At 47.6% G+C, this 21,032-nt stretch overlaps 1 protein-coding gene across 1 annotated transcript in view; it reads right to left on the bottom strand.

Moving 5' to 3' along the window:
- Window positions 1-21,032, bottom strand: part of LOC114872348 (iroquois-class homeodomain protein IRX-6) — a 56,821-nt gene that overhangs the window by 27,684 nt on the left and 8,105 nt on the right. The gene's annotated exons all lie outside the window — the stretch shown is intronic.

Here is a 21,032-nt window from a genome sequence, read left to right as displayed (position 1 = left end):
GCTGTTGGTAGTAGCGGCTTCCTCGAAGGAGCGTACAAGCCGATCGAAATCCGTAAGTTCTGGTATCCTCGTTCCGCGAGATGACGGTTGATCGCGGTGTAGGAGGAGGCGGCGGTACAGTGACGGTGACGGTGGCGCTGGCGATAACGATGGTAGTGTGCCGACGGTGGTGGTGGTAGTGACGACGAGAAACGGTCGGCTCGACAGTGGTGGTGGCAGAGTCGTCGCCGTAGTTCTTTTCCTTCCATGGAAAGGGGGACGATTTTTGCGAGATGGTTTGCCCTCGTTGAGACGGGTGGGAGGGTCCAGGCTGGCAGAGCGCGTGGTGTGGTGGGGGAGCTGGGTGCCACCTCTGTTGGTGGCTGATGATGCCACTACCGGCACCTCGTAGCCACGCGAATTCCTCTACCGCACTCTGCTAGTAGGCCGAGTGTTCCCTGTGTAGTTCTCTTCTCTCGGCGAGTAGTCAGGTCGGCATCTTCGTAGATCGGCCACGGAGCCGTACGCCGGCGGTTAGCGTCGGCAAACGCGACAATAAAATATGGTGAGTCGCCCGTGGGGCCAGCTAACGCGCTCCCTGCTTACCCCCTCTCGCTTTCGCTCACTCTCTCTCTCTCTTTCTCTCCTTTTCCTCTTTCTGTTTCAACGTCTCTCTCTTTCACAATACCTTCCGATCTCTTCTTCTCCCTCCATCGTACACGCTCCTCGTCCCTCGTGACGCCCCACCGTCAACGCTTTTCTTCCCTCTTCGTTCGACTTTCGTTTCGTGGAGGGGATGGGTGCTCGAGCCAGAGGGGGCGCAACCGGCCGAGATGCTGCCGTTGCCACCGTGTTGGTTCTGGTGGGGTCAAGGGAGAGGTAGGTTGCGTTAGGAGGGGCGAGAAGAGGAGGCAGAAACTACACGACAATTTTAGTTCGATAGATCCCGAAGTTTAGCCTCGGCGGCGCTGCTTTACTTGCCGCTGACTTCTTCCCGGTAGTTTGTTCGCTACCCTCTCTCCCCTTCCTATTCGCTTCTCCACCTCTTTCTTCGACACGACCGCACACACTCTGACGTGTCTCCCCTCCGCTTTACTTCCCACTCTCTTTCTTTCTCTTTCTACCTCTTCTCCTTCATCGTCGTGGCCGATCGTCAACTACTTCGTACCCCTTGCTTATACACCTCTACCCCTACTTCCTCGAGATCCTCCGTGCTCTATGCACACAACGCGACACTTGACTACACACCACCTCTCTCTCTCTCTCTCTCTCTCTTTCTCCCTTCTCTCTGTCTTTAACTTACAATTTTCCTTTTTCACTCTAATCTACCGTTGCGACGTCTTTCTCGCTCCACACTTATACAGTGGATCGCACGATCACTGTACGACGAACGTATTACACGAGCACGTTTACGCGGCATAAACGCGAACCGGCAGTTTAATGCGGCGACGATGCGTAGATGTCCCATCGCCACGTATCGTCGACAATTATTGTCATTGGCTTTCGAAAAAGTCACGACGATGATGACCTCTTTCTCTATTTTTTATTTTTTTTATTTTTTAAATTCTTTTCACGCAGCTTAGATTGAATTTAAAAATGAATCCACGTCGCCGACTATTGTTACGAGCCCCCGCGATTCGAACGGCGACCAACCAGCGGGGTGTACGCGATTGCGGCAACGTGCCGACGATCACTAACAATATACAAGTTAACAACGGCGAGCGCGACGGATACGATGACGACAACGACGACTTCGGCCGTGGCGTCGTGAAAGTGTGTTTTGCGCAGTTCTTTCAAGGGAACTCGCCTCCTCGCGCTTACTTGTCGCCCTCCTGGTGCGACCGCCGATCAAAGGGGCGGGTAGGGGCGGCTGTAGGTGGCGGATCGCGAAGCATAGAGGTTGCGGGGGAGGACATTCGTCGGTACGAGTGGGGGCATTTCGTAGGGGACGTTGGAGATTCGCGGGGTGGGTAAAAAAAAAAAAAAAAAAAAAAAGGTGCACTGACATTTTTCGCCGGCCGGCAGATTGCCGATATACACACCTACCTACGAGAGTACCTGCCAGCGAAGATATTTTTGCCGTTTCGTGGTGAAACTCACACGCTCGCGTTTACCCCCGTCGCTTAGACGAGCGGTATGTAGTGGTGTTCAACGATGGAACGATGGAACTGGAGAAAGAGAGAGACAGGGAACTGGATAAATCGTCCCCTTCCATACTTCTTTCGTCTCCCCTCTAATGGAGCACAGTGGGTGCGGAGCTCGGCTTTTTTCCCCTCCGTGGGCGCGGACTAACCTTGCCCCGCCTCTGCCACCTTTCCCGTGCCCCCTCCACTTATACTCGTAGCTACTAGTACTACTACTAAACCCTTCTGTTCGTTGCCTTTCTCATGGTCCCGCAGTGTGCGCGGCACGTTGAGCTACTACTTCGCGCTCTTGCTCGCCACCGCGTCGCCGACGGAGGAACACGTTGCGGAAGGGAGAAGCTCCGAAAGCTCGAGCGAGATGGTAACATACGGCGAGAGGGCACACCGAGATGTGAAACATTATTGTACCGTTTGTTAACACCGCGGTCTACACATAGCCGCGCGCAACCTTTCTCTCTCTCTCTCTCTCTCTCTCTCTTCACGATTTCTCGGCACCCACCTACTACACCTCGGTGACTTCAAGAGGCCGCTACTATGCGTATATGCTTTGTAAGCTCGCTTGTGCAAGTGTATACCAGTCGAAATACGCGAGTGTCATTGCAGTGTGTGAGTTCGTAGTAGATATGTTCCCCTGCATATAAAGGATTCTCTCCCTCTTCGTCTCGAGGAAACGTCACACATCTCCCGTGAGAGCCCCCCTTTTGCTGCTTGTTCTCTCTTCCGCTCTTTGACTCCACCTTAAAAGCCCCTACCCTCTATCCACTTTCTATCCCTACATCGGTGACTTTCCGAGAATGCGACACCGAATTTGTCGACGGCACAGAACGTCGACGTTCCGCTACGACTACGCCCAAGCTTAAGCCGGTGACCGATGTCGTCGCACATCGATTTTCGGATTTCCCCGTCTTCTTGTGCGTGTGCTACGACCTATCAAACCCCGTGCGTCTTCGGAATCGGGAATTAAGGAGGCAACACCAGGGGGAGTAATAGTGGCTTTGTATCGTGATACTCGGCTACCTCCATTCTATTACCGGTTACCGATTTAGTTAGTGAAACAAAATCGTGTCAACAAATTTTCTCGGTTATTATCGCGTCACGATCGGCTAATCAGCATTGAATTATTCATCGGAGTGAGCGTAAAATCAGCTGGGCAACGGGGCACCTATTGCTACTTCGATTCATTTTCTTTTTTTTTTTTTTTTTTCATTTCATTCTGAGAACGTAAATCGACGTAACAGTGGCAAAAGAATGAAAATCCAAAAGCTTCAAAATTATAAATCCTTTTTTTTAAATATTTCAATGCACCTCGTATGTTTCTGATGATGGTAAACGGTATCGATTAGGCAGCAATTTGTAACAACTCCGTTTGCAGACACGATATACCAGAGAGGTGTTTTATTATGAACTGTGCGCACTATAGATGTCTCCGCGCTTTGAATTACTAATGCCGTGGATCAACTAACACGTTCAACCGTGGTGAGATGAGACAGTTAACCGTGGTGCGAGACAAGGCATTAACATGTTAATGCGTTCAACACTATAGCCTATAGTCTAGCAGAGTACGTACATGCAATTCATGTTAAATGCATTGGCTGTACGCATTGTTACGTTTCAACTAATGATTCGTACTTTGCGTCGAATTTGAATGTAAATGAAAGGAAAGATAATACAGTTTAATGTTACACGTTCTTGGTGCACAATATATATGTATATTTTAATTTCCTATGGTTTTAAGGTGTTTGCGTTCAACCAGACGAACGGTAAAACGCATAATTTTTTTTCCAACCTCATATTTTCTTCATTAATAATGTGTTGAAACAATCTTGAACTTTACTCGAAAAATACACCAGCTGCGATGCATTACCCCCCGCATGTAATCTGTTGAAACCGTGTAAAATAAAGTCGTAAAGTATGGCTAATTGAAAATCGTATTAAAAAGCATGCCGTACAATTGTAATAATATAGTTGTACGCGGTTATCGCGTTCTTTATTACCGGATTTCCCTGGAACACGAGAGAACATAGGTTGTAAGATCGCGTACAATCGGTATTACAGGGGGCAATAAAAAAATTCTCACAATAAAACGGCAAGCGAAGGTAGCAACAATGACTACTGTATGCAAGCGTGCGCTACCGCGTCTCCGTATCTGTATCTATCGCTTTGAAAACACGTAAAAACTGTCACGGCGGTAACCTGTAATTACAGATGGTGCACGATATACAATAAAGTGCACGTAACACCGAGTAGAGAAAGTTCATTCGGTGCCCGGTCACCCTACGGACTCGTCGTCCATTGAACCCGTAATCATTTTTTTTCAACACGATACACGCGAGTTTGAAAACATGTTAATCTAAATATTCGAAGATGACACGTTTCCTTATCGGTGTCACAATTACGTGATCCCTTCCACATGACCGTAATTGCTTGTTTGATATACATACTCTAAAGCAGATGAAAATCAAACTTTGCTGTATGATTTTTAAAAGAATTTTTAAACGAACAACGTGCATGATCTATATTATTAAAAAAAAAAAAGCAGTGCATGATGGCAACTGTTTTTGGACTTAATTTTATGACGATACAGTAGCCGTTCGATTATTTCCCGCCAGATAATTGATCGCGAACACCCCATTACTCCCACGCGCGCGTGCATCTATCTTAAGAGGGCCGAATTATCGGCCGGCTACTGTACTATGATACCAGTTACGTAGCGTTCTTGCACTTTGGTACGAAAGATCTTTCGTACAAGAAGAGGTTCGTAGTGGTTCGCGAGCAGTCACGTGCAAGGTCGAGGAAAGCTTTTGCACAGGTGGCAGCACGACTCGACGGAGGACGGTTATAGACCCTCCTCGAATGGTACCGTGGCATCGTAACCAACGGGAAAAGTGGGGGCTTTAGGATGGGGCTATTTGGTGGAGGGGGTCTTTCCCTTTCCACTTTACTCGCGGCCACCCCTCTGCTGCTCGTCCCTCTCGCACCTCGAGGGACGGAAGGGGTGGCACGTATACTTTCCGACAATGTGTGCAGCCAACGGTTGTCACCGTGTTGAAATACCCGCACTTCGACAGGTTCCACGAGTGAGACGTTTCTAACGCTAGACCACGGTGCAACGAGGAAAGAATCATGGACGGGTTCAGCGTGCACTCGGTAGAGTGCGCGCCCATTGCACTTTTCAATTCGATCTTGGACCTTTCTACGGAATGCTCGAGTTCCTTTCGGAGTTCCGAACGGACCCCGACGCCGATGCCGCTTCAACGTCGTCTTTTCTTTGAGAACGTGGCTGGTGATCTTGATCGTCTACAAATTGGAGTTTCAACTGTTGTAACCCCTGTTAACCCTTTGCTGGTGATCAATCCAGTTTGTTGAAATTAAATCGTTCATTGTAAATGAATTAATAATAAAATGTAATTTTGCTGATGAGACGTCTAACTTATTGAACCTTCCTGACGGTTTCCTTTAGAGGCAAACTTTCACTGAAATTATTTATCTATCAAAGTATCATAAGAGCAAGACTTAACGCGCGGTTCGCTCATAAATCAAAGACGCTGGGCCGCAGGAGATGGCGAGGGCACGAAAAGCCATGGAGGCAAAGCTGAGTGTACTACTTATGGAGCGGAGTGGATAGAAGGCCGGCATAAACTTGAGTGATTAATCTCGCCGGATTGATAACGCTCCCCTCGGTCGTACCCTCGTGCTCCCATAAATTACGTTATAAGGAGGCCCAGGATAATTAATACACCCGCTGGTACATAAGCACGCCGTTGTTGCGCGTAGTTGACACAAGGTGATCCGTGATAGCGTTTCCTGCCCGCCATTGTCTGCAACCTCTTCACCATGAAATTCATTGCGTAAATTACGGAGCAATTCAAATGAATTTCGTGATCTTACATGGATCAAGATATCGCGAGCTACACCATTGGTTATTACATTCGCAGAATGGCGCTGGAGTACGATAACGCGTTCGAAATTCAAAAGAAAATGAATTCAGTTTCATCGAACGGGTTTGCGTAACATCCGCTAAGTCGAGCTAAGAAATTTTCAAATCGAAGGAATTTCGATCGTGCATTTGCCGATCTTGTTTCAGCGACACTTTAAGCGACACAAGTACAAACATAGGTACCTGATAAGGGTTCGAGCAGGATGAGTGGCACGTTTCACGATCGCCGGAACCATCGACGATCGCGCTCGTTATCAATGACGGACAGAGTGCTCGTCCATGTTTCGACGTAGATCAAACAACGAATCGACCGATACGCGATATCTTCAAAGGATTTCGGCCGACCCTTTGTCAGCCTATCGCTGATAAATCGGCAATCTGGTTCGAACAAATATGTCCGCGCAACGTCGCGTCACAGGTCGTTCCGTTCGTTTTCCTCGCAGATGGTGACAATTGCGAATTGTATTCTAGTTTACCAATTTTATCTATGTTCGAACGGATATTCGGCGAGTTCAAACGGGACCACTCTTTGGGCAACAATATTTTTCATTTAATTCTCTTAAACAATCGATAGGTGGAAGCGAATTTCGGCCAACAAGTGGCCATAAACGCTTCGATGTATCCGATTAGCGTCGATGGAGCGTCTCGATCGGACATCGTGATGCTCGTTCATCGGGAAAGGTGGGCTCACGTATCTCATCGAGCGGCAACATGAAAGATTCCTCGCGGTAGAAAACTCCCATGTGCATTCGTTCGTGTTTCGTTCCAACCCCATACATCGCGACCAGCCGAGTGGTCCATAAACAGCGTCATCGGTGTGTCCACAAGCAGGACGCGCGTGTAATCGTGAGAAGAATGCGGGGAGGGAAGCATGGCTAGATCAACCGGCGCGTAGATTCTATAAAGGGAAGAGAGGAAACGGTGCCGCCGTTCATTAATTAAACGAAGCGTGAGATTCCCAACCCTTTTTCAATGCGGTCCCTTCCTTCGCCCCACCTCTCCTTTGTTCCAAACCAGCCAACCCCCGAGGACGATCTGAAGGAGCCGCTCTTCGACCATCATCCGCTGGAAAGTCGATCGACCGATTCGTAAATTCATCCTCTGCTCTCTTTTCTCTCGTCTGCTTTCAACTTACCAAGACTAATCGAACCCTGGAACAAAGGGCCGACCAACAGTTTAACCCTTTAAGGACCCGATCAACCCGAAATTGCATAAATATTTCAAACCTTCCTGAACCTCGCTCGACCATCAAATTCCTAACAACGAGACACAAGTGTCGCCCTTGTTCCTTACAGATTTGCATGAGCAGGATGTCGTGGTAACGATTCATCATTTATCGAGGACAGCTATTTCTTTCGAATTAGTTCGATCCATCCGTCTGATTGATCGCGATTCACCGTCTGATTGACAAGTTCGCGTCCGCAGGAGACATTTTGCTTAAATTATCACGCGTTTCTCTCGGCCAGGTTCGTGAGAAGGACAGGGGGTAACCTCCCTACGACTCGTTTCTGGATTATCTCTGGGAACAACGAGAGAACGTCGTTCCGTTATCGGTGAACGTTCAATTATCTCGAGCCTCGTGGCTTTCTGAAAATTTCCATTCGACTGCAGAATCGATAAGGAGCATGATCGATGCACAGGTGTCTGGTCGGAAGACGAGCCAACTATCTTTCGAACGAGTCGGACGCGTTCGTGGAAGCAGGAGGAGATCGGTCCACGTAGCTGGTTCCCGGCAATAATCGACGCGAAACCGGGCTGAAATTCAGTTTCCGTCCGAGTTAATGGCGTTACATATTTATCGGGATCGAAAGCGACCAAGCGAACGATGGCGTGGACGAAGGACGAAAGGGCGGGCTAATCGACGAGCACGCGGTGGTTCCCGCGATAATCGCGTTTCCAGAGAACCTTCCACGCCTTATCTGGGGATATATACAGCGACGTATCAAGCGTTCTAGTTAATTTTTCGTTTTAACACAACGCAAAGTGAATGAAACCGTTCGTTTCGACGCGATACGCAGCTGTTAACCGTTACCTCGTTAATGACTGCACTTTGGCTTAACAATGTAATGTCTTTCAGCCCGATAACCGTGGACGTTTTTTATTGGGACACACGCGGCTTTTATGGGATGCCGAGAACTCGCTCTTACTTTGTTCGACAACCATTTGCACGCACTTTCGTGTGTACCAAGTACGATTATTACAGGGACGAGATAACCGGTAATCGGCTCTGTTAATTGTGTACGGCGACTGATAATCATAAAACCACGCTTTATTAAACGGAATTCTGGTGTTATCTGACATTTCGCTACGATAAACATTCAAACAATCGTATAATGTTATTTTGTCAACCAAGGACGTTTGCCATCTTATCTTTCAACCGAATTCTAATTTTTCGTCAAGGTATAACGGCGAAAGAAAAGGATAAAAGTAAGGTTGTTTTTAACAACAGGAAGTAAATTCAAAGAGAATCCTACGTAGCTTGAAACAAAGTTGCAAGGTAACTTTTTTATCTATCTACCGATATATAATCGAATCGCCACTTATCTAAATGAAATTCACAAGAAAGAAAAATACAACGAATTGAAAGCATTTTAATTGTAAATTTTCAAAAGTGTATGGTAATCTTTAAAGAGGCCTATTATTTGTTAAAATATATTAAAAACGTAGATAACGCTTGACCTTCGTAAGTTGAAAACGAACAATTATTGAACCTTCATTTACTTAAAATGGAAACATTTTCTGCGCGTTCTAACGAGATGATGATTTTCCATTTAAAAAAAGAATAGTAAGTATAACGAGCGTTTATCGGTAAATGACAACCTTCGAATCAACGGGAAGGCGATACCTGTAATTTTCATATTTCTATTTTAATGCGATGCCTGTCATTTTCAACGCAAATTACGCGACAACAAAACCGTTTACAAGTATTTAGTTAAACGTATACGACACGAGGAAGTTTCGTATGATTCACAAATGTAAAACAACGAAGACCTCGACGATATGCAATCGGTTAGAAAAATAACTGAACCTTTTGAAGGAAGCGATAAAGCGCTTTCAGCGTTAATTATTAAAGCCAGTCTTTTATCTGAGAAGGCGTATGTCATCGTGTACAGAAATTAGCCTGAATATTTAATTTGTAGATTGTGTTGATATTGACTGTGTCGATTTTCTTTTAATCAGCCGACACACAGCTGCGATCCTTTCGATTCTATCTCTTTGAAACGAGCTACGATTTCGTTCCGATCATGAAATATGTTAACTATAATTAAATGTTCGATGGGAACACGCGAAATGCCACGAACTGGTCTAATTAACGGCTTAATTTGTTATTTGATCGCAATACATTTGGAGACGATCACTATCGTCCTCGAAGGATTCGTTGCAATTAATTTCACGGTGAACGCAATTTATTGTACAACCGAAACGGTTCAACGATAAACGAACAGAAGCCGAAGCAAGTTTTCTCGACGATGTTTCATCGAATCAAACAATTTTCTGAATATTAACCAGGAGATGGAAGTCGATTAACGTTAACGGGCCAGTTTGTGGAATGAAGAAGCGCGCAACGTAATCTTTTCAAATAATCAAAGCAATTAAATGCATACATCGCGCAGCGTGTCGATGGATCGGTATCCGATGATGAGAGACAGGTGCGCTACTGTTCTTACCTTCCATTCGCTATTAAACGGTAATTAAAGGTAATTGCTCGAGTTTGCATCCGCTCGATTAAAAAAAAAAAACTAAGTAACAATCATTTCCTGTTGCAAATTGGAATGAGAAAAAGAGAGACGATAAAACTGAAGCGTATTTTCGTCTAAATTCTTGTTAATTAAATTCGTAAAAGCGCCTGACATATAACCCCATTATCTCTTCTATACCAAAAGTATTTCTCTCTCTCGAGGGTTTTATTGTTTCAAAAACGAAATCCCTCGCTTCTTCCCACATTTACAATGACCCATAAAAATCCTTGTCGAGGATTCCTCGGTTGTCTCTAAAAATAAAAACTAAAAAACACCGTCCGTTTCCCATCGCGAGCCATCGGATCGAGACTCGATGCTCGACGATAAAGTAGAAAGATGTACGGTTCTCACGGCAGCCTTCCATAAATCGCGAACAACGTCGAATCGGCCGGTCTGTAACGTTACCCACAGAGTAAACATGGTAGCATTGGTCGTGGTGCACGCGTCTAGGAGGCATACCCTCGGTATAACTCGAGGATGATTGCAACCCTGTGCCGTTCCTTTACCACTCCCAACGATGGAGGCATGGTTTCTCCAGGTGAGTTTTTCTCACCTGGTGCTGCAACGAGGGGTCCGTTCGTCCAACCAGGTCTCACCAACGCTCGGGCCCGCGAGCCAATCCCCGTTGATGATCCTTGGTCCACAGCCACAGCCTCCTTTCCTTTTCCTTTCTCCGTTGCTCCCGATACTCGGATTCGTCTTACCGTCTTTCTCTATCTTTCCGTTCGCGGGTCCAGCTCCTCATTAGTGCCTCCTCTACCTTCTTCGAGCCCATGAGAATCTCGTATCCCTGGATCCTTATATCAACGACGCGTAGGAAAAGGGCCTTTGACCGTGCCTCTCCACCCTCTACGCGGACAGTAACGCCCCTTTCTGATACCTGCTCATGTTTCATTATTTTCCCCCGCAATCATTAAGGCAGCCGAGTCATCTCCCTCCATAGAGGCGAGCACTGGACTCCCATCGGCCCACCTCTCTCTCTACCATAGAACAGATTAAACGCACACACTTCGACAACACGCAATCACACACGAGCAGTGTCTCGTTTCATCCTCCGCTCTGTCCTCTGTTCTTCGTTCGTTAGCTTCCTTTTTCCTTCCATCAAGTACAACCCCTTCCATGGTCCGTGTCTTTCTTCCAGACTAACTGTCCTGGTCGCTCTCTTTCCTGTTCGCTCATTCTCCCTTTCTCTCTGTCCGTTCGATCGGAGATTCTCGTTTCATTCATCTCTCTACTCCGCCTTCACACCCGTTCCTCCTCCTCCACATCCTCCTCCATCGCTCTCCTGTGGCTTTTTAATTCGGCCCCGGTGCAGTGCGGTGCTGCCATCTGCTACTTGCGGGAACTAAGCGTTTTTACACGCGTTGCAAACACTTGCCCGGAGAATCTGGTGAATCCTCGGTTACCGTGTTTCGCAGCGACCGCGAGAATCAACGGGCCGACGCGACGCGCGCCCAACCCCCATCCTGGTCCTTTCAGGGAAACTTCTTTCCTCGGAGGTGCCGGATGAAATTTTCAACTACAATATCGTTCACCAACATCTCCCGCGCATTTGGAGGCGTACATGCTACCGAAGTAATCGGTTTAAGGAAAGCGCGATACCGTTAAGAGCTCCGAAAGTTCCTTCGAAATACTGTTTCATCGTCGCGGTGAACACGCGAGCGGATTAGGAAATTTCTCTGGCGAAACGATGTTCCGTGTACTCGTGGATAGAAAGATTTGCATCCGCTAGGCGGACTCTCGACGACAGTGCGCCTAGTCAAAGATACGTCATTAGAATCTAGACGCGATCACGCTACGTGCTGCCATTTCTCTGATAACGAACGCGAAACGCTGCCATTTCGCCGATAAACGCCCGCCTTTTCCACTGGCTTATCAGCAATAACCGAGCACGAGTACACGAGTCCGGATCGCCGCGACTGAGATTGCACGATAAAAGCTCGGCTAATGAACGACGAGCGATCCTGTTCGTTTCTTCAACGTTATACCTTACCATTCCGAAGGAAAAGCTTGCATCAATTGCGTGAAATTACGTCCGGCCCGATGATCATCCTGGACGTTAAGCTCGAGTTTATTAAGCGGACGACGACGCGACGCGGCGGATGAAATGGCGAGAAGTAAAGTCGCGTTTATCGTCGCCAGGATCGAACACGAATATAGAAGGAGAAACGATAACCGGAATGGCGGATTCCTTGGAGAATACGTCGCGATACGCTTGGTCCGATTCCAGCGTAGATTGTCAGCACGAACTCGATAACGAGTGTCGACAGAATGAAATGGTTACGTGCAGAAAAACACTATGTTGCCCTGGATAATTATAGCTGTCACGGGAAAGCGACGGAAGGTGCGAAATGTCATTAGATCGTAACCAGTAATTTTCACCTCCTTTGAAGAACCGATTGGACTAATCGTTTTTCACACACGCTTTTACAAACTTTTTCACGGTTCGTCTGTTTCTTCTAGTCGAATAAACGATAGTACATATTCAAAATAAAATACGCACTTCGAATTAATCAAACCTACCGAGGATTATGAAGCATATTTTAATAGACGATTAGAAGAAAGGAGAACTCGAGACGGTTCGGTCACGACAAGTTGCGATTTCATCACAGTCCATTCAGATTTATTCAATGGAGCGTGACTGGAGTATATAATGTCCGATCAGATCGTGCCCTTAACCCTTTTGCGGATGGTTAAGGGACTTCTAAGCTCGACGAAATGCACGGAATATTCTTCGTCGAGATGTATAACATTTCTTTTCTTCGATAAATAGCAGAGTATATAAAAGGGTTAAGACCGGTTGTTTGAAGGAAGATGATAAAATAGGATCGCGATTGAACGTGTTAAATTATTTTTCGAGCAATCAATGAACTGCCAATCGCGGATTAATCGCGAATCAAAGGTGTTACTCCCCTTGGAGATTTCCACTGTCCTTGAGGATGCGTTTCGTCCCTCGTAGATCAGGATCAAGCAGAGCGAGTGGAGTGGCAAGGGAGAAGCAGGAGGAACGGTGCAAGGATCGCTCGCGTCCTGTTCGGCGTGGCAATAATTATTCCGATGTAGATAGGGCCGCGTAACTCGAGCGTTAATGCTCGCCGACGGTGCAACTCGCCGTGAGCGGAGCTCGAATGCAACGCCACAGAGCCACGAGAGCGAAACGAGGAGAGACAGATCACGAGGCCCGATTGCCTCTCGGCTATAACCTGGCTCCTGAACGATATTCATGCCGGTCAACGGTAATAACGATAAATTGCTAGGGCGTAATGCTCGTACTGCCGTTGCTGCGGAGTCTCGGGAGGAAGCGCACGATTCATCCCTTGCCGATGGGTGAACCACTTTTTTTTTCTTTTTCTCTTTTTCTTACTGCATTAAACTGGGACCACTTTTTCGTGATATCCAACGGTAATTTCATTAAAAGAGATTTCTACTTAAGAAAGTTTTCAGTACCAAATAGTTAAACATAGAAATTACGGTCTGTCGGTAAAGTATTTCACCGCATAGGTGTACTCATCAATATTGAACACTTTAGAAAATCAATCTATTAAGTATCAATAATATAAACTGTTAACGAGTCGAACCCGTCCATGACATTAATCTCGCGGACAGTCGTAATTCTATTTGCGAGGCAATTATCTACAACATGAATTGACCGCACGTTACAGCTATTCGTAATAAATAATTCACATCCAATTACCCGGGGCTGTTTCATCGGAAGGAGGAAAGACAAGAGATTGTTTTTTCTTTTCTTTAAATAACACCGATCAAACGAGTTGCAACGTTTCTTCAAGCACGCGTTACAAATTCAATCAGGTCCAGAAAGGGATCTCGGAGGCCGGCAAAGAATAATTCCCGGACGGGGTTGAAAAGGAACCTAATCCAAGATAAAGTTTTCCCCGTGTACACGTTGAGCGGAGGAAAGTTGCCGTAGCCCGAACTCCCAGTTGAGCGTCTGTTTCAGCTACTTCACCCTTGCCGAGCACGACACGTGCACCACCTCCGATCTCTTCTTCTTCTCAAACTGCCTTACGCCCCGTTTCCATGCTCTCGCGAGCGACGTTATGTTTCCGTCGAAGCCGAGTTTCCGGCCGCGTATATTCACCCAGCCGACTTCGTCGAGCACCGACACACTCCGCTCTTTTCCCTTACCAAAGTTCGCCCAAGTTTTCCTGCGTTACGACGCTATACAACGTCTCTCTCCCTCTTTCTCCCTTCAACATCCACTCGTTCCCCGTCGAAATGTCCTGTACGTACAGTTTGTACAAGTATCCGAACTTTCGTCACGACGTGTCACGTATACAGGACGTGTAGGCTGGATGCTCGCGATTTTTCGACGTTCTTCCCGAGTTCGCCTTTTCCCCGTTCGGTATTTTTCATCTTCTTTCCACTTTAAACGAGATATCTCACGCATGGATGGAATAGAATGCCCTAGTCAGCCGGAAAATTTCTTTTATCCACGTTAGCAGGAGTAAATTTGAAGGAACTAGTCGACAGGGGACTTGTATCGCCTGGTAGTTGCAAGCATTTCGAGTTCTCCCCTGCGTCGCGTTGTCTTAATACGCGCAAAGCGCGAAAGTTTCGTCGTAAAAGCACGACAAGGAACAGAGAGGCGGGCTACGAGTTACGCTCTCGTACTTTCAAAAGGTTCTCCAGGGCTGATGGCGCTCGATGAGTTAGAAGATAACTTTTCTCGTTAACAAGTAGAGAGACACCGGTTTCCAATTGTTTCCAATGTTCTATTTCTTAACGTTCTATTTAAACGACCAATCCCGTGTCGCTTTGAATGTTAACGAGCTCTCGCTTTGCTCGATGAATCACCGGTGAATACAATAGCGAATTTCGCGGATGCCGCTTTCGTGCCAGCAAGAAAGGTCGATTAGAAATTCAGTATCTGAAATCGAAAGTTTGCTCGCGGATCATGTTGCAGATATTCCGCGAGATACGAGGTGAATTTGTCTAAGGAACATCCTTTAATGGAGAGAAACTCTGCGGAGATGTTGTTTATGAATTGGTAGGAAAGGTTGCTTAGAAATTTCATATTTCAAATGGCAATGACACGGTATACGAAAGAGTACCCCTTTTTCAATTTTCCTCGCACCGATGTAAAATGAAAGAAAAAAAACTGACGAACGCGAATTCACCAAAGGAGCATCTTTTAATCGATGCCGAAGTTATGAACGAGGGGCATTCCAGCAACGAGCTCGTAAAATCCGTTCGAGAAGAAAGAGGAGGAGAGAGGTAGGTACTCGTTTACTCGATTTCGCGGTGGCGTCGATCGATCGGAGAAAAATAAAAACGGCCGCTTTGAGAGCCGGCCCGTGGAACACGCTCGACACGGGCCCGGCTACGTCCACTGCGCCAATTAATTCACCGTGGTTTATTTATTTATCGAACGGTCCCGCGGTTAGCACGCCACTTAATCACCGCGATCTACGCGTCGGGACGCGAGAAGCCGCGTACGAAAAAGGGGCGAACCGGTGAGCTTCGTCGGCGAAGATAAATCAGCGGGGCAGACCGATCCGCAAGCAGTTGCTATATCAGCGAGAGGATAACGCTCTGTGTTGCGAGGACCTGGCGCGGAAACGAAACGGTCCGGCTCGGCACCGCGATCGCTTCTAACGAGCTCGCGTGTTCTCGCGGTGGCGCGTTTTGTTTTCGCTCCGCAACGATACTAGCGATACGAGCCTCGAGCCGATATGCAGATACAAGCGGGCAGGCTACATAACACTGGTACAGCCTAGACTCGTAGCTCGTAACCGGGGTCCCGCAGCGAGAGTAGCTATCCTTTTTCAAGACTCCTACGCGCCCACGGTCCTCGCCCTAATGTCTAACCAATGGTCCACGATAAATTCATAAGCCGACCAAAACATGCCTCGGCGAGATTCGGAACACGCCAGCCAGCCAAGAGCAGCCGAGTTGACCCGAAATCGCGTTTCATAAAAATATCGATAAAAGAGTTCACGAATAAAGATAACAGAATTTCCTTCCGGAAATCGCGTCAGCGAAGAGGCAAACGAAAGATGGGAAAACGTAGGGGAAAAGCACGGGAGAAAGAAGGTACATTAAATTAAGTCAGTTTTACGAGGTTGGTGTGGAAATGAATCCACCACGGCATCCAATGCTTAGCTCGGTACGCGATACCATAAAGTCTGCCGTATCACCGTAACGCGCGAATACGACCACCGACCACGAAAGCAAGCGGGTTCCAGCGTATCTACGCGCCTCCACGCAACCACCGTTCGCCTTCTCGGTTATCGTCGTCCCTCTAAAACAGCTCGAATCGGGGTCGTTTGTCCGGTAGTGGCGAAGAAAATGCTCCAAGAGAGAATGGATTAGAAGTTTAATCGAAGATTAGATCCCTCTCTCGAGAGAATATCAGAATTATTACTTCCTCGATGCGTTACAAGGACTGCTGTTAACGTCGATTACACGAATTCCATCGATCACGGTGAGAATCGACCAAGCGAAACGATGACATTACAGAAAGCGTATCGCGTGGTTCGTGGAACGCGCACGTCGTTCCACGATCGATCGAACATCGTTCTAGAATTCGACTAGACCCGAAGGTCGAGCCTGTAGATCATCGTCGATCTCCCGCTTGGAAAAAATGGGAGACGATCGGTGCCGTAGTAATGAGAACAATGCGAGGCACGTGACGCCGTGGCCATTCTTATTCGACGAACTTTTCTCTGTCGTATCTCTGTTGACTCTTTTCTTATCCGTTCCGAGTGGCTCGTTCCTTCTCTGTCGTGGTACAACGTGGCTCGCAGCGAGTTATAGCGGCACGGATCCAGGTAAATAATATATTAATATAAGATACGAGTGGCGGTGCAGTGGTTGGCAGGGCACCAGGAGGTAATGGATGCCCGGGCTCGCTGGAAGTGACGGCTCTCCGCTGGTTGCGTGGCCATTCGTGGTTAAATTCCTGGTTCTTCCGAGCAGACCCCCCGCGGTCTCTGGGCCCCGCTGTCACCACCCCCCGCCAAGGTTCTCCCTCTCGAAACTACGCTCGCATGCCTTAGGCACCGCGTTCTTCCACCGCGTTCCATCATCCGAGCGAAACCACCTTTACCAACCCTCTCCGCCTCTCTCGCGCTTTCGCGGATCTCTTTGCTTCAACTTCCTTCCATTTGCCTCCCTCTCTCTTCTCCGCTTTCTTTTATATCTCTTTCGCGCGCCAGCTTTCCTCCGTAATCTCTTAATCTCCAGTATTTCGGGTTTTCTCGCCTGAACGGCTACGAATCCCGCTCCTCGGGCTTGCCCCTTCTTGGGAAACGAACAAGTTGCCGATAGAGACCGCGGATCTTCCGAGTTGGATTAACAGAAGCTTCCGATCAATTACCGTCTATCCTATTAATTTTGTCGATGCATAATTATCGGTTCGAAGAGTTGAATTAGACGGTGGAACGAATACGGGACCGATGAGAGAGGATGTCGTACGTATCGAACCTGTCCGCGCGTCCCCATCGAACTCCAACTATCCGATGGGAGGAGATCGACTGAGTCTCCTAACAGGGAGGATGTTACGGTGCGGGTTAATTGAAAAATGCTCGCAGTTCGATGCAGCCCCGGTGTCCTGGCTTTTCGTTTCATCCGTTACCTGCCGGTAAGTTGAATGGAGCACCGGAGGAGAGAGGAGATGACCGCTCGTTGTCCATCCGACGAGTTGGCCCTTACTGTCGCACAGATTTTTCAGACCAACGACATTTTTTCGCGTTTCCAACAGAAGCTCTGCTAACCACGATACGTTTTCATTAGATGTAAATGCACTCTGATCCATTCGGTTCGTCGACAAACTCATTTCTAGCATGGGTTACCGAGTTGTCGATCTCGTTTGACAGCTGACGAAAGACCAACTTTGAAAATCACGTTTTTTCCCCCTATTGAAATATGATTAAGCAAACGTAGAATCGAAAAATATCCCGAGGAATCCTATCGCTGATGATTCCGTCTAAATTGATACAAGAACGTCTAAACGATGCCAAGATGCGATTAGACGCGCCGTTTCGAACAAAAGGGTGCCGAGGGTGAGACGCGCGACGCGTTGGTGCCGCAGAACGAGGCGTCCACGAAAACCGTGCGAAATCGTTTCGATTCCCATCGAGGCCGTGACCAATCCAGCCGGGCATCCGTCCCGTAGGATACAGGACTGGTTAGACAGAAGGCAGGTACTCGGAAGGGCCGAAAATAGCCGGATACTAAGGGCGTTAGGCCAGGTTAGGCAAGGATCTCCATCTTGGAAATAATTAGGGGGACCAAGATCGATGTCCCTAGGCTGGAGGAAGCACTCGCTGAAGATAGGATCGGGACCGAGTTTGAATGGAGCCCATTGATGCCGTCCGCTTCTTTTCTGCTATCAGCGTGCATGGGCACGGCCTAAATCTCCTCGAGCAGCCGAGAGGACCGAGAGCCGGGCGTTCCGAGAAATCGAGCGTCCTTTCCGGGACGAATTCTCGAGATAAAAAGGGTCTGAATGAATCAAGGCCAACCGCACGAGTCTGTACGCCGACTTCTTCGCCCTTCTTCGCCTTCTTTCCCTCCGTCATCCGCCACCGATCCCCCTTTCTTCGCCGACCGCCACTTCTTCTTCTAATACTACTTCTTCCTTCATTCGGGCTTCTTCGGCTACGATTCCCATCCGGTGAACCTCCTGTCGCCATCTCTCGAAGATGAGACCGCACGATAGAAGGACGACCGGTCCTTTTTCCTCGATTTTTGGGCTACGATTTCGAAGACGGAAGTCGCGGTGCTTGGGCCGTTCCTGGGATCCTTACTCTTTTCATTTCAAAATCTACGTACCTTGATTACGATTTCTACGGGAATCGAATACCGTGGAATTAGTTATCAATCGCTCGAATGCCATAAAAGGTGTACATAATTTTTATGTGAAAACTTGTCGTTTAAAAAACGTCCAGTGGAATTTTAATTACCATTTTATCTTTCCACGAACAGGATTTATTTTGTCACATTTCTACTGCAATCCATCACTAGAGAGCGCGATTCCGATATTGTAAGGCTCGTTGGAAGTGGCAGAAGCAGTAGGCACGACAGATTGTACGTAATGACCAAATTATCAGTCGCCATACATCAACCGTTCGGAGTTTCGATATCTCCGACACGGCAATCGATCCACGCGGGTTGTGCAACAATCGCGGGAGAACATCTTCGACTCGTTGGCTCTTTCGCGCAATGACGCCACTACTCTCTTATCGGCACCGTGCGTCAAACGTTCTCCAGTAACGTTTTGACGAAATCGCTTGGTCGCGCGTCTCGTTTTCATCGCGAAAGCTTTCCGATATCGACGACCGAGGATTACGGCAGCACGCGACACGAAAAAATTTTCATACGAATCGTCCTGTGATTCACTTTAACGCGTTTATTATGCGCGACATGAAATGTCGGCGCGTCCGCGTTAAGCAACAACGACAATGGCCGACTGGTTGTAACGATTTAGCTGGAATACACCGGAGAAGCTAGGCGACAATAGACTGCCACGCGAATAAAAGGGGGAAGAAAGAGGTGGAGAAGAAAAGGAGGAAGGTAAGCCGATGTAGCTCGTCGGACGTGACAGGATGCGCGGCCATGTGCCCCCCTTGTGCGGCTGCTTGCTAACACAAGCGATAAGGTAACCTCGTCATCGAGTACGTGGAACACGTCGAGAATCTGTAGAAAATCAACTTGCGGGGGAACTTTATCCCATCGTCAGTTTGGCAAAACAAAAATGGGCTATTTGAAATAGAAGAATATCCTAAGTACCGTGCGTCGCCGACCTTCCGGACGGATTCTTGGTACCAAAATTCTAATTAAACGCAACGTTACTACCCTCAATTTTTGGAAACGATTACACGGTACCGATCCACGCGTCCTATTCATAATTATTCTGGTTGCACCTGACGACGCGGTTGCATCGACACAAAGGAGACGATGCCTATAATCGATGAGTCACGGCTAGACAAGTCGAACGAGACACCGTGTCGATTTTCAATCGGTTCGACGTGACCCGCGCCGATTTCTTGCGTATTCCACGCGTACAGAAGCGACACGGTACTCGGTAATAACAGGGACAATGGGACAGCAACCGCGTCATTGTTTACACAGCGAAACAATCGAGGCTATTGTGACGGATGATGAAAAAAAGAAAATCGTTCGACGATTTTTGGTGGGTGTAGGCTTCAAAGGAACCACGAATGCAAATTGTCCTACGATGTTCGTTGAATCTTAAGCAGGGTATTAAAAACAACCGGCTGCTTTCTTAGAATGACCCATTTGGAAAGAAAATGCCTTTGATGGCGTTCATTCTATTGAGAAAGAAATTTGTATGGATGTTCATAAGCTTTTTCTATTTAATCACCGCGTAAACGACTGAAACAATTGAATCATAAGCAGGCAAACAATCCGTGACATTAATGAGACACTAAAGAACGACCAGTCGGGTTAAGAATTTCCGTTTGAAGGATTTGCGGCGACGGCATGAAATTACAGCGATAAAGCGTCGAAGGGCCTTAGAGGACTGACGTGTAATGTTCATCTTTCGAGGCAGCATCGAAGCGTGTCCCGAGAATTTGCTCGCGGTGGTATAAAAGCCACATAAACGTGGTCCTGTCCATGGCAATAAAATCAAGTTGAATTTAATTACGCGCCGTTATCTTTCCAAGGATCTAGTCCTTTTATCATTAACCCTTTCTCACAACCCTCGGGACCACCGCGTGACCATTAAACCAACCCGGCTTTATTAAATTTGTAGCCGTTCGCGCGGTTCATCGAAATAATAGACCGAAACTAACACAGCGCGCCTTCCAATTATTATCAAACAGCCGAACAAAAGCTGTCGGGCTGACAATGAAATTTCCTCGTTTCGTTTCGACGTCTAACGTTGAAAAATCAAAAAGCGAATGGGATGTCGAATGAAATTCAAATTTTCGGGCTTTTCATTCCGTTCGGTACGGAATACCGATCGAAGGTATCCGAACGAACGACCGGATGTGCCGAGCGGAGTGAAGAGGAGTCGAGGCGGTCAACGGGCCGTCGTAAAGCGTGAAATAATCGAGCGGACGAAAAGTGGCAATAAAATGTGTCGCCAGGACTGGGTAACGAGCCGGAATGGGCCAACGACGGAGGCGGTGGACCACCCAAAGAATCTCGAACAGGAGGCGGTTCGACGAGGAATGAGAGGGTGGGCAGGTGGAGGGGTCACTCGGCTACTCATTATGCATCTTGGATCTCTGCTCGCACCTC

This window comes from Osmia bicornis, chromosome 5 (assembly GCF_907164935.1).
Source record: "Osmia bicornis bicornis chromosome 5, iOsmBic2.1, whole genome shotgun sequence".
Classification (NCBI taxonomy): Eukaryota; Metazoa; Arthropoda; class Insecta; order Hymenoptera; family Megachilidae; genus Osmia; species Osmia bicornis.
The sequence above is the reverse complement of the archived record's forward strand: the minus strand, read 5'-3'. Positions and strand labels throughout refer to the sequence as shown.